This window comes from Patiria miniata, unplaced genomic scaffold, assembly GCF_015706575.1.
Source record: "Patiria miniata isolate m_02_andy unplaced genomic scaffold, ASM1570657v1 HiC_scaffold_26, whole genome shotgun sequence".
Lineage (NCBI taxonomy): Eukaryota > Metazoa > Echinodermata > Asteroidea > Valvatida > Asterinidae > Patiria > Patiria miniata.
The window spans coordinates 4,041,968-4,058,126 of NW_024037065.1; the positions used below are offsets into that span (position 1 = coordinate 4,041,968).

General features: G+C 42.1%; 1 long non-coding RNA gene across 1 annotated transcript; it reads right to left on the reverse strand.

Annotated features, from left to right (window-relative positions):
- LOC119734105 lies at positions 1 to 517 on the reverse strand. The gene is made up of 3 exons (XR_005272041.1): positions 414 to 517; positions 185 to 238; positions 1 to 74 (listed from the first exon to the last, which is right to left on the reverse strand). It is a non-coding gene; the product is annotated as an uncharacterized LOC119734105 (long non-coding RNA).
- Between the last annotated feature and the right edge of the window lie 15,642 nt (positions 518 to 16,159).

Consider the following 16,159-nt stretch of genomic DNA (forward strand, 5'->3'; position numbering starts at 1 on the left):
TGTAAGTGGAATGTCATCCATCTCGTCCAAGTCACTGTCACTAAGCTCTCCGATAACCTGACTGTCAGAGGAATCTGCAAAACAGTAAATCATCCTATTACAACAATGTTTAATACACATCGAGTTGTCATACTTCTTTGCCATCCTTATCACTTACACACATGCAGTATAAAAATGTACGTACCTTGCTCAGATGTAACATCCACATCACGGAAGGTCTCAGACTCATCAGATGCCTCTACAATTCAAGAACAAAATGAAAACAGAAATTCACTGAGGATGTGTGTGATTATACCAACTGAGAAGAACTTCATTTGATTAATAATGGGGTACGAACATGGGCATTTTAAAGAAAACTTAATTTTGCCATGTTCGATTCCAATTTTAGCTGTACGAGTGCTTCTTTCAAATACCTTGACTTGCTGATTCATAGGCAAGCACCTTGCCCCTCCACCAAGTTCTTCCCCACCTCATCTTCACCCGCTGATGTTGATGTAATAGTCCACGAAAATGTAACTCGCTGGATATAACTACATTCTTTGTGTGGTCACTCCACTGGACCAAGACATCTTTTGGAGAGGTGCCTGTGACTAAATGGAAAACATTGAGAAACAAAGTTATCTTTAAATTGAAGTACAAACTGCTTTATACATCTATACTGTAAACTGGCAATGTGGTCTTACTTTGAAGAAAGGTCGTTGTTAAACAGGATGTCAATATTTGGAATTTGAAGTTGAAAATTATATTCAAAGAATGCTATTTTGAATCCATTTTTAATGATGACTCTCAGGTAATGTAACTTTTGATAGTACATGTAGCGAGGTAATGCTTTGTTTATATTACATATTTGCCAGAGGATGTAAAATGTGGGAATAGGGTAATCATTTGGAATGTCTATTTTACCAATTTGCATGGGCTATCCCACCCTACTGGCCCACCGATAGGCCCTACTTCAACTCACTGACCAAAGCCAGGCATTGGTCTAGCCAGAGAATATTGTTGTGTTGTTTATTATTATTAAGGCAGGACTATACTCCCAGGTGAGGTTTAGGACAGGGAACAAGAAAAACACCCCAATTATAGACAAGTAAGGGGGCATGGATGCACGTATAAACTTGAAATTTTCCTTATTAAACTGAAACAGTGACAGTGTGCCTGTTTGGGGAGGCCTACATCATGCATGCAAGACTAAAAACATGTATTGTTGTAAGCCAAGACTAAGTAGTACTCAAGTAGGCTACTAAAGCGATCGAGCTTGAGGGGATTATATTTTATTATTTAAAGGGAGGCCGAGTCCAAGAGTCCTAAAAGGATTGAGCGAAATTGCACTATTAATAATTATTATATAGGCCTTTACACAAAGCCAAGTAGGCCTACATATGAAACGTCGAATCAATGACTTGCCTAAACCATTCCAATCTTTAGCTAGGGCCTAGGCCCTAACGTTGGCTAGCTCAAGCTTACATCATGTTTTTGGGAGTGTTTTACATATATTTGCTACATAGAGATCTATAAAAGAAAAATACTCACTTCCTTTATTTGTCATGGTATCCGTGGAGGGCAAGGTGCCATTTTCAGCCATTTTAATGGCCTGAAGTTGCCTACTGAGTCAGCCCCAGCAAACTGCAAGCTGCACAGCCGTACGTACGTACGTATGCTATGTACGTACGTACAACGTGTACGTGTGCGAAGCAATGCTTTTCCTCGTTCCCAGCAGAGTCTGCCTTTGTTTAAAAAACAAGCACGCAAGTTCAAGAGTCCTGGGTACGAAAAAGCTAATTGACGTAACCAACAGAGGGCGCATAATAAAAATGACACACTACGTTTCCACATAGTGTCGTAAAAAGATACGACAGTTCGTGGAACGGTTTTTCGTAATTTCTGTGGACTGACAAAGCGGCGTAAATGTATAAGTCGGTTCGTGAAAACAGTTTCATTTATATTTGCAGATTAATATTTTTTTCTGATTACCTATATTTCAAAATTACAGCTCAATTTGGTCTAAAATCACCGTAAAATAATTCAGTTTAACATTATTAATGATAAAAATCAAAAATGTCACTTTGCCCAAAATACCAGGATACGACGGTTCGTGGTACGACTGACGAATTGTAACAGGACTTTATATGGAAATGCGCTATTAAAATGTAGCAGCCAATCTTATGAAATTTATTCTACCCTGCATTTTGTAGAAGGTGGAATAAATCTCACTTTCATGTGTAACACATTGGGCAACTTCATCCATTCTTTTGCTGCAAACTGTATTAGTTTGTTTCTTACTTACAAAAACAACCAAGGGTTGAATAATGACAACATCTCCCTAAATTAAAGAATCTTTTGTAAATAACAATAAAAAAACTACATGTAACAGACCTCAAGACTACTTTACACTGACCAAAATGAAACACTTGAGAAGACAACAGACCTGCGAGTTTTACAAAAAATGCATTCATCATGGAGGATAATTGCACAGGTTTAGTCCAGAATAGAGCAAGATCAGGAGATACTGGTGCATGTAAAGTACAATATGTGCACTGCTCGTAATGCAAGAACAGAATGCAACAAACTTGTTCATGTACTGTGAGTATGTACCATTAATGGAAAATATGAGGAAAATGTAAGGACAATGTGAGTAAACCATTAATGTGATGACAATCCCAAGTTGCTACCAGGTAAATGTAGCAGGCATGATTTACATTTCAGAAAGCTTGCAACCTTACATCGCTGCTGGTGCAAACCCCCTAGAATGAAATTACGGCAAAGTATAAAAATAGAACAGAAATGTGCACCCAACATTTACCGGTATGCATTTTAAAAAATGCATATTGTGCCAAGGATGGATGTGGGAACCAAACTGCCTACATGGTGCTGGTGTACATGTTTACGGTGTAAATCGAGGACACACCATTGTTGGATAATTGAGGACAGGAGTCAAATCGAGGACCACCTCAATTAGAAAACGTGTACAAAACAAATGAGAGCTGTTGCACAAAAAGTTAGAATATAAACAAAGGAAAGTTGGTGAAAAACAATAGAATGTCTTCGATTAACACCATAAACAAACCTGCGTGCACGGGCAGGTGTACACAGTTAAATGTGTGGACGAATCTGATAAATCCTTACACACAACAAACTTGTACTCTACAAATGCATGAGTGTGACACGCAGAATGAAAAAATGACAAGGCAAGGAGGGGTAATGTAAGGACAGTGTACAAGGCCAATGCGAGTGCAATAATGAAGGGTAATGTGAGGACAGTGTACAAAGGCCAATGCGAGTGCAATAATGAGGGGTAATGTGAGGACAGTGTACAAGGCCAATGCGAGTGCAATAATGAGGGGTAATGTGAGGACAGTGTACAAGGCCAATGCGAGTGCAATAATGAGGGGTAATGTGAGGACAGTGTACAAGGCCAATGCGAGTGCAATAATGAAGGGTAATGTGAGGACAGTGTACAAAGGCCAATGCGAGTGCAATATGAGGAGTAATGTGAGGACAGTGTACAAGGCCAATGCGAGTGCAATAATGAAGGGTAATGTGAGGGCAATGTACAAGGTCAATGTGAGTGCAAAATGAGGAGTAATGTGAGGACAGTGTACAAGGCCAATGCGAGTGCAATAATGAAGGGTAATGTGAGGGCAATGTACAAGGTCAATGTGAGTGCAAAATGAGGAGTAATGTGAGGACAGTGTACAAGGCCAATGCGAGTGCAATAATGAAGGGTAATGTGAGGACAGTGTACAAAGGCCAATGTGAGTGCAATATGAGGAGTAATGTGAGGACAGTGTACAAGGCCAATGCGAGTGCAAAATGAGGGGCAATGTGAGAATGTACAAGGCCAATGTGAGTGCAATATGAGAGGCAATGTGAGGACAGTGAAGCGGACAAGGCCAATGCAAGTGCAAAATGAGGGGCAATGTGAGGACAATGTACAAGGCCAATGTGAGTGCAATATGAGGGGCAATGTGAGGACAGTGTAGCGGACAAGGCCAAAGCGAGTGCAAAATGCGGGGCAATGTGAGGGCAATGTACAAGGCCAATGTGAGTGCAATATGAGAGGCAATGTGAGGACAGTGAAGCGGACAAGGCCAATGCGAGTGCAAAATGAGGGGCAATGTGAGGACAATGTACAAGGCCAATGTGAGTGCAATATGAGGGGCAATGTGAGGACAGTGTAGCGGACAAGGCCAAAGCGAGTGCAAAATAAGGGGCAATGTACAAGGCCAATGTGAGTGCAATATGAGGGGCAATGTGAGGACAGTGTACAAGACAAGGCCAATGCGAGTGCAAAATAAGGGGCAATGTGAGGGCAATGTACAAGACCAATGGGAGTGCAATATGAGGGGCAATGTGAGGACAGTGTACAAGACAAGGCCAATGCGAGTGCAAAATGAGAGGCAATGTGAGGACAATGTACAAGGCAAATGCGAGTGCAATATGAGGGGCAATGTGAGGACAATGTACAAGGCAAATGCGAGTGCATTATGAGGGGCAATTTTAGGACAATGTACAAGGCCAATGCAAGTGCATTATGAGGAAAATGTACACCATTCGGATGCACTGCCCTACTTACAAGTTGTGAATATGAGGACAGTTTACCATAACTTTGAGTTCACCATCACCAGGAAACAAAGTACGAAGGTGCGAGGGGAGAAAAGCAAGCTACTTTGCTCACATGCAGCAAAAATTAGCAGATTTGTCTTTACCAGCACATACATGTATGATATACTCACCATGCACAAAACTTTTATTCCACAAGCCAAGGTCTAAATGTGAGGACAAAAGAACGTGCAACCAAATATTTTAAATATGCCAAGATCTGATGAAACATTTGGGAAGACTTTAAGACAAAAAAAAACAAAAACAATGCAATATACATTTTTAATCTACAGTATTTCTCCATCTGTCTAACTGTTTTTAAGAAACCTACAGAACCATGACGTTAATTTTGAAAATGTTTCGTAGTGCAAATAAATGTATTCCCACATTGGACTCAACCCCTTTATGAGTTTCATTTCATTTCAGTCACGCATCTCTGCACAATTGTCAATTGAGTACGACAGGTAAATTCAGGAAAGTATTTTCAATATGTACATTTTCTTCTTGTAAATCAGTTGTTTTGTTGGAAAGTGGACCAACCAAGCTTTTAGAAACAGTTTTTTGATCATTTTGCAAGGTCACTATGAGCAAAGTAGTCTTGGCCCAGACTCTTCTATGCGTGTACAGTTAAATGTTTTACGACCCATTTAATACATGTATTGTCACGTTGGACAAGCGCGGTTTCCACCGGCGCTTCCGGCCGCCTTGTTTTGTAACACATGAACATGAGTTTGGAACTGAAGACGATGCGGGCATGTACATTTGAACCTCGTTAATAAGAGGCCCTTGTGACTTTGCAGATTACCTTGTTATAACAGGAACCTTGTATCATCAGGAATGAAAACAATGAAGACAAAGGAAGTGGGACCTAAATTTTTCCTTGTTATAAGCAGAATTTTGTATAAACAGTGCTCCTATTATCGAGGTTCGACTGTACCGGTATATGTATTCACGGGATAAAGTTGTTACATCAAACCAGAGAAAATGGCCATATACGCCAAGAAAACAGATAAAATTTGACTTTTTTCTTAAGAAGAAACATGCCAAGTCGCGGACATCCAGGCAGAGAAGGTTCTGCATGTCATTCGGCTAAAAGATTTCAACAAAATAGCGTCCGAATGCTTGAAAATGTGTCACCTGGGTATATTTTATTAGTACTTCACACCTCTCTGAAAGCTGAACTGATATTTCATTTCAATAGTTTTCAATTAAGGGCAGCTATTTTACTTACATTTATACTCATATTTCTTGATCAAAGGATAAAATGGGTCAAATTTGTGCCACTCAAGTGGTGAGAGACATCCCTCAATGCACGGCATGGCAGTGCCTATAGTGTATTTGACTGGGCCTATACTCTCACAACACGATGGCGACAGTTGGCAAAGTTAAACTTTTTTGATCTTTGCCGACTTCGCTGTCCATTTGGGAAAGTCCTTAATGAAGAGTTTCATCGGGGACTCTTCGGCTAGAATGAAATCGGTAGGGGAAGGGGGAGGACATGTCCTCATCCAACCCCCCCCCCCCCAATATCACATTGTTTATTGGCCCCCGCCACCCTTTTTTTCTGGACCTCAAATAAAATTGTGTGCCTACATTTTTGCAAAAGCGCAAGCTAAAAACTTGCCTCAGATCACCAAACCAGATATAGCATCTAGAATCCAAAATTTTCCGGGGCCCCCACGCCGTTAGGCCTTCATTGCAAGCTTCCCGCTTGGATTAGTTCTGATCAAGGGATTTCTCCTTCCCCCATACACTTATGAGACGTGACTAACGCCCTTGCTTTTGCTTGCACTGTTTGCTTGGTACATTTCACGCCCCACCCGCTTTGGAAAAATCCTGGATCCGCCCCTGGAAGCAGTCTTTTTGCATAATTAATCAGCAAATTTGTTCAAATCTGATAGACCCTGGCTTTCGCCAAGGTACTTACATTGTGTATTACGCGCCAAACACTTCAAAACCACGTTGGACGAGTAAAAACAAAATCTTTTTTTTTCTCCCATTCTATTTTCTCAGAAATAGAATAAGGGTGGCAAAAATTTATGAATAGAATTATGTCCAGGCTAATCTGAATAGATCATTCAAATTTCATGAATGTGGAGCTAAGCATTGCGAAAAGCACTTGTTCATTGTGTCCTCAAAATTCTTTTTTTTTTACTCACCCTGCATATAGGTTCTTTTTCGACTCCCAAAGTATAAGAGAAGTAGCGAAAGTCTGGAGTTGAAGTCACATGCGAAGGGTCTAGCCCCCCCAAAAAACATTGGCTCTAGTACCGTGCCTGGCTGAAAAAAAATTGTGAGGGGCAGATCTACTGGCCTACATGTACGTGTAAATTGGTCCTGATACATACCGGTACAAGTGTACTGAACTTCATACAAATCTTAGTCTTCTTACCACATCTTTTTGCCCTTTGAAGAAAAGAAGTACCGGAACACCGATGGCTGCTGCTTTTCCCGCTTTTCCCCCTCGCTTGAATCGATATGTTGGCCAACATACTGAAGTAGAAAATCCCCTTGATAGAAGCATTTGGTCGTGAAAACAGATCTCCCTGTGGTAAAGATGTGGTAAACATTGTACACACAACATTAGTAGACTTGAAGTCAAGTCACTAGACACTGTCATAAGTCTGATGACCCTGAGACTCCCAATTTTTACAAGCACAGTGTTTTCCAGCACCTTGCATCGTCTGGCATGCATCTGAAAGATCTTATGACTTGACTTATACGAATTTTGGTTCTTTTTATTCTTCTTTATTTTTTTTATCAGTGTTATGCTTTTTGTTGGTTGGCAAGTCACGCTAAGAAAAATAAGTTGTGGTCCAATTTGAATTCATGCCTAGATGACCTCAAAGAAAGGGGGAGGGGGGAGTTTTAATGGCTTCCAACTGTTTGGAATGCATGTGGAGGGATACAACCCTTTAACAGGTAACAGGCGAACTTCAAAGCTGTTTTCGGCCCTGAAATAATCCGGTTTTTGAAATCTTCCCTAATGAAAACATTGGAAATAAAAAGGTATTAGAATTCACACAACGTACATGTGCACCTTCCACAGTCTCAGCACCACTCAAGTTATGCAGAATGTAGTCAGTCTCCAAATATTGAGGTCAACAAATACATGAAGGATTGAGTCAATTCGAATAGTTGAATATTTGAATATGTGACTTCAAATTTGATCAAATTTTCAAATATTCAGTCTTAACCAGAGGGCAGATATTTCATGAACATGGTCCACCAGGCGGCAATCGACGGCAATCCTTAGTTTCCAAATATTGCTGATATATTTGAAATACCTTTAGTGACATTTAGTTAAAATGACAAAAAGAAATAAAATACAGTACTTGGTAGGTGTTTAAAACATTAAAATACAATATTACACAGTGGGAGGGTGACATCACAAATCAAACAAGCAACCTAGGATTCAGGCGTAAAAACAAGGGGATAAAACCTTGAGGAGGCCTTGCAAGGCAATACAAATACACTAATTGGAGGGAATAGCATGAAAAGGGGAAAGGGTGGGAAGAGCAAAGGAGGGGAGAATGGGAGGGTGGGGATAGGGATATGGGTGGGGGGGGGGGGCTGGCTGGAGGAATGGGTGGGGAAGGGGAAGGGAAGGGGGGTGGGGAAGGATTTGGGTATGGGGGAGTTTACAGTGAAATAAAATCAAAATTGCACATGAAATTCTACTGTAATGGGTTGTAAAAAAAAACAATTGTCTTTTTAAATAGGCACAACTGTACATTGAAAGATTACTGGATAAAATTCAATAAAAAAGTTAAGGGAAAAAATTTCATACATGATCTAAGATTAAAAACCGTAAAAATTTGGAGAAACAATGTTAAGATCGTCGGAGGGGGAAACCAACCCCAGGCACATGTTCAGGGAGAGATGATAAAGACCAGGGACCCAACTATGAAATCATCGTCAATTTCGTGTTAATTTTGATATTACAGTTCTCATCTTTAATTCAAAAGGTATGGCAAGTATGGGCAGAGGTTTATGTAGCTAGGTTACAGAAAAGTACAAGGTATGAGTTGTCGTGGGTACGAGTCGTCCTGGGTACGAGTTGTCCCGGGTACGAGTTGTCTCGGGTACGAGTACCCCTAGAACTTTGGGTATTAAGGTAATACCCATAGATAGGCATATACAATTTAGCATGCTGTATACAACAAGAATTACGCCAGCATGTTGTCCTCTGAGTTTTGGATCGACCGCAGTATATTTGTACCCCAAGACTTATGCCCAGTACTTCGTGACATACTCATGTTTAAAACGCGAACAAGTATAAGGGTTGAATCGATCCCATTGGTGCCAAAAATGATGAAAACGGTCCCCGTTCCGTACCGAATCTACAGTTTGAGTTTTAACGAACGTAGCGTTGTTAGCATGACGTCAGAGTCTTTTGGTCTGGGAACCACAGACAACGTCTGTAGTGCATATCGAGGGCGGCGTCTGACTATTCTGACGTCACGCGCACTAACAACGCTTCGTTCGTTAAAACTCAAACTGTAGCTTCGGTACGGAACGGGGACCGTTCACAATCAAACTTCGCGCCGAATTTGCCGTATGCAAATTAGGTGAACAGCGCCGCTCAGTATGACGTCATTGTAAATTTCTCGCTTCACGCGCACCCCAGATCTTTCGGCCGATTCCGGCCCGACTCGGTTCAATTTTATGAATGAACTAATTATGCCTCGGCTATCAGTAATGCGGATTAACTCTATGATGATAATCTAAGATGTCCGACATCATTTGCCCCAAAACTCTTCAACATTTGTTTATTTTTCGGTGAGTTTTGACTGTTTAAAATGTTTTTGCCTGCTCCTCTTTTTGTGCTGAAACGTCTCAGTATCTGAGGGAGTCCGCTGTTTAAATGCCTTTAAATCTTGCTTTCAAAATTTTTCTCGAAATCAGACGATGTTTTTCCAAAGAGTTCAGTATATATTAAAGCTGTGTAATGGTGTAAGACATATGTCTGGTCGGTCTAAACAAGTTTGATCGTGCCGTTTTCATCATTTTTGGCACCATCGGGATCGATTCAAAGTTATACTTGTTCGCGTTTTGAACACGAGTATATGTCACGAAGTACTGCATGTACTGGGCATAGGTCTTGGGGTACAAATATACTGCGGTCGATCCAAAACTCAGAGGACAACATGCTTGCGTAATTCTAGCCCTAGTCTATGGCCAACAGTACTGATCGTACATACTTGGCCATACGCATGTGTGTACAAAAAGTTGGTTATTTTCAACCAAAAATTACCAAACTCAAATGGAAATCAATCGCGTTCATACTCGCCATGTGGGCTCAGTCTTGCAAGCGCCCGTAAATTTCATCAAAATTAGGACTTGGCGGTGCTTACTTTTGGTGAAATTCGTCGTTGAATTTTTCAAAATTCCCATCGACGCTTCAACTTCTGTTGTCATCGATCATGCATCGGACGAGGTCTGGCTCCGCAACCAAAAGATTCGGACGATTGCTTTTTCGGTTCGGGAACCAGACTGTACATTTATCAATGAATATGCAAAAACGGCTATTTATTAATTAATTTACGGGCGCTTGCGAGACTGAGCCCACATGGCGAGTATGAACGCGATTGATTTCCATTTGAGTTTGGTAAAATTTGGTTGAAAATAACCAACTTTTTGTAATTCGTGTTGTATACAGAATGCTAAATTTGATATGCCTATCTATGGGTATTATTAGTTTTACCTTAATACCCATAGTTCTAGGGGTAGGGTACTGTAACGGGATATTACACACACATTGTTCATGTACATGTAACGTTTACACATGTATGTTATAATCGTATGCTCAAGATGGCAGATGCATTGTGGGCCGGGTAGAGCATGCTGGGATATGATTCAATATGGCCGTTGTTGTTATGCTTTGATTCGGGTCCTACTAAAGCGCGTCAACAAGCGTCAACAAGTTTTAGTAGTCGTTAAGCGCGCGTCAACAAATTTTGTATAGGCCTTTGAACAATAAAAACAGCTTTATATGGTAGAAAAAGCAATAATGAACATCTTCTGCATATCAATTGAAGTTAAAATTACTTAAAAAGTGGTTTTCCAGCGCGAAATCTACGACGGGTTTTTAGGTTTAGTATTGGCCGCTATCTTGTTTGAGATCTACATACTACGCATGCGTGGAGTGTACCATTCACGCATAGGGGTTTCTTTATACGATACGCTTAGCGATACCTCGTTTATAAAGAAATTAGGAAAAAAATTTTTTTTTTCAATTATAAATTATGCAAAACTTGGTCACGGTACTTGGCTAATTATTTGAAAAATATGCCGACTGACACTGTTCACAATGTCTGCCAAAAAATCCCAATGCAAAAACCAAACGAGGTTTCGCAAAGCGTATAGTATAAAGAAACCCCTATGTATGAATGGTACACTCCACGCATGCGTAGTATGTAGATCTCAAACAAGATGGCGGCCAATACTAAACCGAAAAACGCGTCGTAGATATCGCGCTGGAAAACTTCTTTTTAAGTAATTTTAACTTTAATTGATATGCAGAAGATGTTCATTATTGCTTTTTCTACCGTATATAGCTGTTTTTATTGTTCAAAAGCCTATAAAAAATTTGTTGACGCGCACTTAACGACTACTAAAACTTGTTGACCCTTGTTGACGCGCTTTAGTAGGACCGTTTGATTCCAATCAGTACCAGAATAAATAACCAATCATATCAATCAGAAGATAGAAATCACTCAAATCTTGTAGTAATTCGAACCTTTATTTGTGTAGGCCTAACTGCTGTTACAGTACGAGTTGTCCCGGGTCACAAATTTCGGGTACGAGTCGCCCCCGGTACGAGTTGTCCCGGTAACGAGTTGTCCCGATTCCGTATTGAATAAGCCTACCTCTGCCTACAGTAGCACTAACAGTAACAGTAACAATATTATTTAGGCCTACATGTAGCCGACTTACTCGTTTTGATCTCACGTTTTGCATGATGCTTTCATCACCGTCTAACCATGGCATGGAGCAAGGAACTTTACGGAGCCCGCCTCAGCAGTCACGCGGCCATACATGCCATACTTCAAGAAAAAGTGAGGACAACATCGATCGGCGCGCGGCGCGGCACACGTACGTATACGTAGGGCGCCAACTACATCAACAGAGGGCGCCATACAGTTCCGAGTTGTCGCGCGAGATCTCTTGCGTAGCTGCAAACCCGCCAATGCGAGGACAACGATGGTAATTCGTCCTTAGCCTCTGTTCAAGCCGCAAGTCCTTGTAGTACGATAAAAAATGTGAGGACATAAGAAATGTCCTCAAATTTTTCAACGGTCCCCGGATTACCGCGAGGTAGTTATATGTGTCCTCACATCAGCTGGCTTGAAAATACATATGTACATGTACATGCGAACGTACGTGCGCGCGCGCGCACGATATACCATAATAGTTCAGGGCGCGCAGGACCTTCCTCATCCAATAAAATCGTCGATAAGGTCACACCACTTTAGTGTTTCGAAAACTTGTGACCAACTGACAATAGAACACTCAAGATGGCAGAGTTTCATTTATTTACTACGATTATCCTTAATCTTTATCAGACACATATAAAACCCTAGCTAAGAATCCGAATTTCTGAGATAACTTCCTAATTCATTACCAAATAATATATATTTGCAGCTAAACCCATATTTCGCGGAAACTACATTTTATGTCACACCATTAGCGCGCATTGGGACCGCGCGCGCGCACCAGTGACAAAAAATTAGCATTACCAACATAAAAAGCCCGCGAACGGCACTTTTCAGACTGGAGACCTGCCCTTTTATTATTGAATGCGGGTAAGTGGCGGGTCGTAAACGTTCGTGACGCGCTAATATATGACATTTACAATACAAAACAGGATTCAAATTCATTACATAAACTTTTAACGGGATTTTCACCCCAGCTTTTGCTTACCCATTATGATACGTTTATGCCAAGAATACGGTCCGACGAAATTGATTGGACGTGTCGGCTGTAAATCATCAGGTCGACGTCGGCGGGAATCTGAATAATATAACGTCGACCTGAAAAACCGTCAAGCCGACGTCGGCGGACCGGCTTCTATAAGTCCTAACGGTTAGCCGTTTTCCCACCAACGTCGGCAAAACAGTAAGAACCCGACGTTGGCTGTAGGACTGTGCCGGGACTACGGTCCGACGTAATTGATTGGACGTGTCGGCTGTAAATCATCAGGCCGACGTCGGCGGGAATCTGAATAATATGACGTCGGCCTGAAAACGAAAGCCGACGTCGGCGGACCGGCTGCTATAAGTCCTAACGGTTGGCCGTTTTCCCACCAACGTCGGCAAAACGGTAACAACCCGACGTTGGCTGTATGACTGTGCCAGGACTACGGTCCGACGTAATTGATTGGACGTGTCGGAGTGTAAATCATCAGGCCGACGTCGGCGGGAATCTGAATAATATGACGTTGGCCTGAAAAACGAAAGCCGACGTCGGCGGACCGGCTTCTATAAGTCCTAACGGTTAGCCGTTTTCCCACCAACGTCCGCAAACGGTAACAACCCAACGTTGGCTGTAGGACTATGCCAGGACTTCGGTCCGACGTAATTGATTGGACGTGTCGGCTGTAAATCATCAGACCGACGTCGGTGGGAATCTGAATAATATGACGTCGGCCTGAAAAACGAAAGCCGACGTGGGCGGACCGGCTTCTATAAGTCCTAACGGTTAGCCGTTTTCCCACCAACGTCGGCAAAACCGTAACAACCCAACGTTGGCGGTAGGACTGTGCCAGGACTACGGTCCGACGTAATTGATTGGACGTGTCGGCTGTAAATCATCAGGCCGACGTCGGCGGGAATCTGAATAATATGACGTCGGCCTGATAAACGAAAGCCGACGCCGGCAGACCGGCTTCTATAAGTCCTAACGGTTAGCCGTTTTCCCACCAACGTCGGCAAAACCGTAACAACCCGACGTTGGCTGTAGGACTGTGCAGGGACTACGGTCCGACGTAATTGATTGAACGCGTCGGCTATAAATCATCCCACCAACGTCGGCGGGAATCTGAATAATATGACGTCGGCCAGAAGAACGACAGCAGACGTCGGCTGACCGGTTTTTTTTTGGTATGTCGATGAACTGCAATCCCACCAACGTCGGCAAGACGGTCAGAGCCCAACGTCCGTTTCAGGGACGTAGGTTCGACTTCCGTGCGACTGCCTTTGGCCGACCGCGACCATTTACCGACTTTGCCGACTGATCCCCGACTGAACACGACGTTGGGCCGACGTCAGTGTGCTGGCTGGGATATACATGCAACACAACAAGAAAACTTTTGTTATGGTAGTCAGGAATCAAATAGAGCAGAAATGATAGCTTGGCTGTAGACGTAACATTGACAATGTGTCAACCCCACATGTCACATTTCCATTGAGTGCTTTTGACACTGTTACATCCACATTAAAGTATTGTTTCTGCGATATTTGAAACCTGACTATACCAAAACAAAAGCTTTTCTTTTAGTCTAGTTCCCTGATCCCACTGAAAATGAAAGGGAGCAATTTGTCGTGTCAGTGCAACAAGGTCGCAACTTGATTCTGCAACAAAGTCGTATCTGGAGCAAATACGCTCTGTGCAAGGTCGTTTCTAGCATATTGCAACATCCATTGACTTTGTGTGTATATCTGGGTTAATTTAAGCGAGATACAACCTTTTGACATTGAAAACTCGCATGTCATGTATATGACAACACATGCTGGTTTTTTTTTGAGATACGACCTTGTTGCACTGACGCGATGAATTAATCGTAATGTAAAGTTGAAATGTAAAGTGTACTCATTCCATCTGAACTGAGCGTCAAGTTTGCTTGAAGATAAATTTGTTATCACGCTCACACTCGAGGAACACGAAAAATGTAGTGCGTCTGTCCCACATACTACTCTGTCCCACATACCACTTGGCCGGACACAGACGCACTTCATTATTCCGTGTTCCACTTGCACTCGCATGATAAACATAGCCGTGACTATTGAAATTCACGATGACCCAACAGTAAGGCCAACATTTACTTTGTAGTATGCAGACATTATTCATGTGCCCTGTTCTGGTTGTAACATAACATTTGAAAGTATTGGGCAATTGTTAGGTCAGGTTATCAGTCTAGCTGGCTAGTACCCATTCACAAGTTTGTAATCAATTGCAAAGAAAATGCGAACTAACTAAATATGATAAATTGGGAGAAACAGCCGGTTTTGTATTAGGCTGGCATAGTGCCAAGGACCAATCGTAGCTATGCCTAAATGCAAACTTGATAGTATTTGGTGCCAGATTATCCTTTCCAGAAACTGGTGCCTTTTCGGTGAGCGGTATTTCAAGTTCAATGAATAAGAGAAAAACTCTGAAAAAATGGAAACGTTCACACAAATTAAACTGTGAGGTTTTATAACACCCCAACACCTCAGGAGAAGTGACTGGCATTCAAACTCAACATGTATGACTTGCGACTTAGACACGGACTCAAATTTGATCTGTATACATGACTCTTGACTTTGACTCGGGAGAGGTTACTGGGACTCACACTTGACCTGTATGACTCATGACTTCGACTCTGGAGAAGTGACTCAGACTTGACTTGCATGACTCGTGACTGGACTGACGCGGGAGAGGTGACTCGGACTCGACCTGCATGACTCGTGACTGGACTCTGACTCGGGAGAGGTGACTCGGACTCGACCTGCATGACTTATGACTGGACTCTGACTTGGGAGAGGTGACTCAGACTCGACATGAAGTCTGCCATGTGTCAAATGGATTGGGATGTTTGTACAAATTCTCTACATTTCCTATTGATGATTGATTTGATGAACAAGCTGAAGTCTTTTCAGTCGTCCAGCTCCATCATTTCTTGGTGCTTCATGCCCTCCATCAGGCATTTCATCTTCAGACACTGCAAATATGTCATTTAGAAGCACCTCCTCTTTTTGTGCAATGCAGACATTATGCAAAGTGCAAGCAGCAAGGACTGTGGACACAAGAAATTGTGGGTCACTGACATCAAATTGGGTGAGCCTGCGAAATCTTCCCTTTAGATGGCCAAAAGCCCTCTCAATCACTTGCCTGGCTGCACACAACTCCCTGTTGAATCGCCTCTGATCTTGTGTGAGGTGGCCAAAATCCTTAAAGGGGGTTTGTAAGAAGGTTTTCAGTGGGTAGGCTGTGTTTGCAATGATGTACTCCTGTCCTTGAAACTTGATGTGGGCATCCTGATATACACTGGAATTGCGCAGTACCCGAGAATCATGGCTGGTACCAGGCCAACCGCACATGACATTAGTGAACATCAACTGATGGTCACAGACTCCCTGTAGAACTACTGAGTAGAATTTTTTTCTGTTGAAGTATGATTGTGGATGATTAATGGGTGCCTTGAAGCGGATGTGGCAACCATCCACAGCTCCAATCACATTAGGAAGCGAAGAAAGTTGTGCAAATCCTTCAGAGATAATTTGCTTCGAATTTTCCGTGTAGGGCCATGTGATTATGTTTGGCATAAGGTTACATTTTATAGCAGAAGCTACCTTCT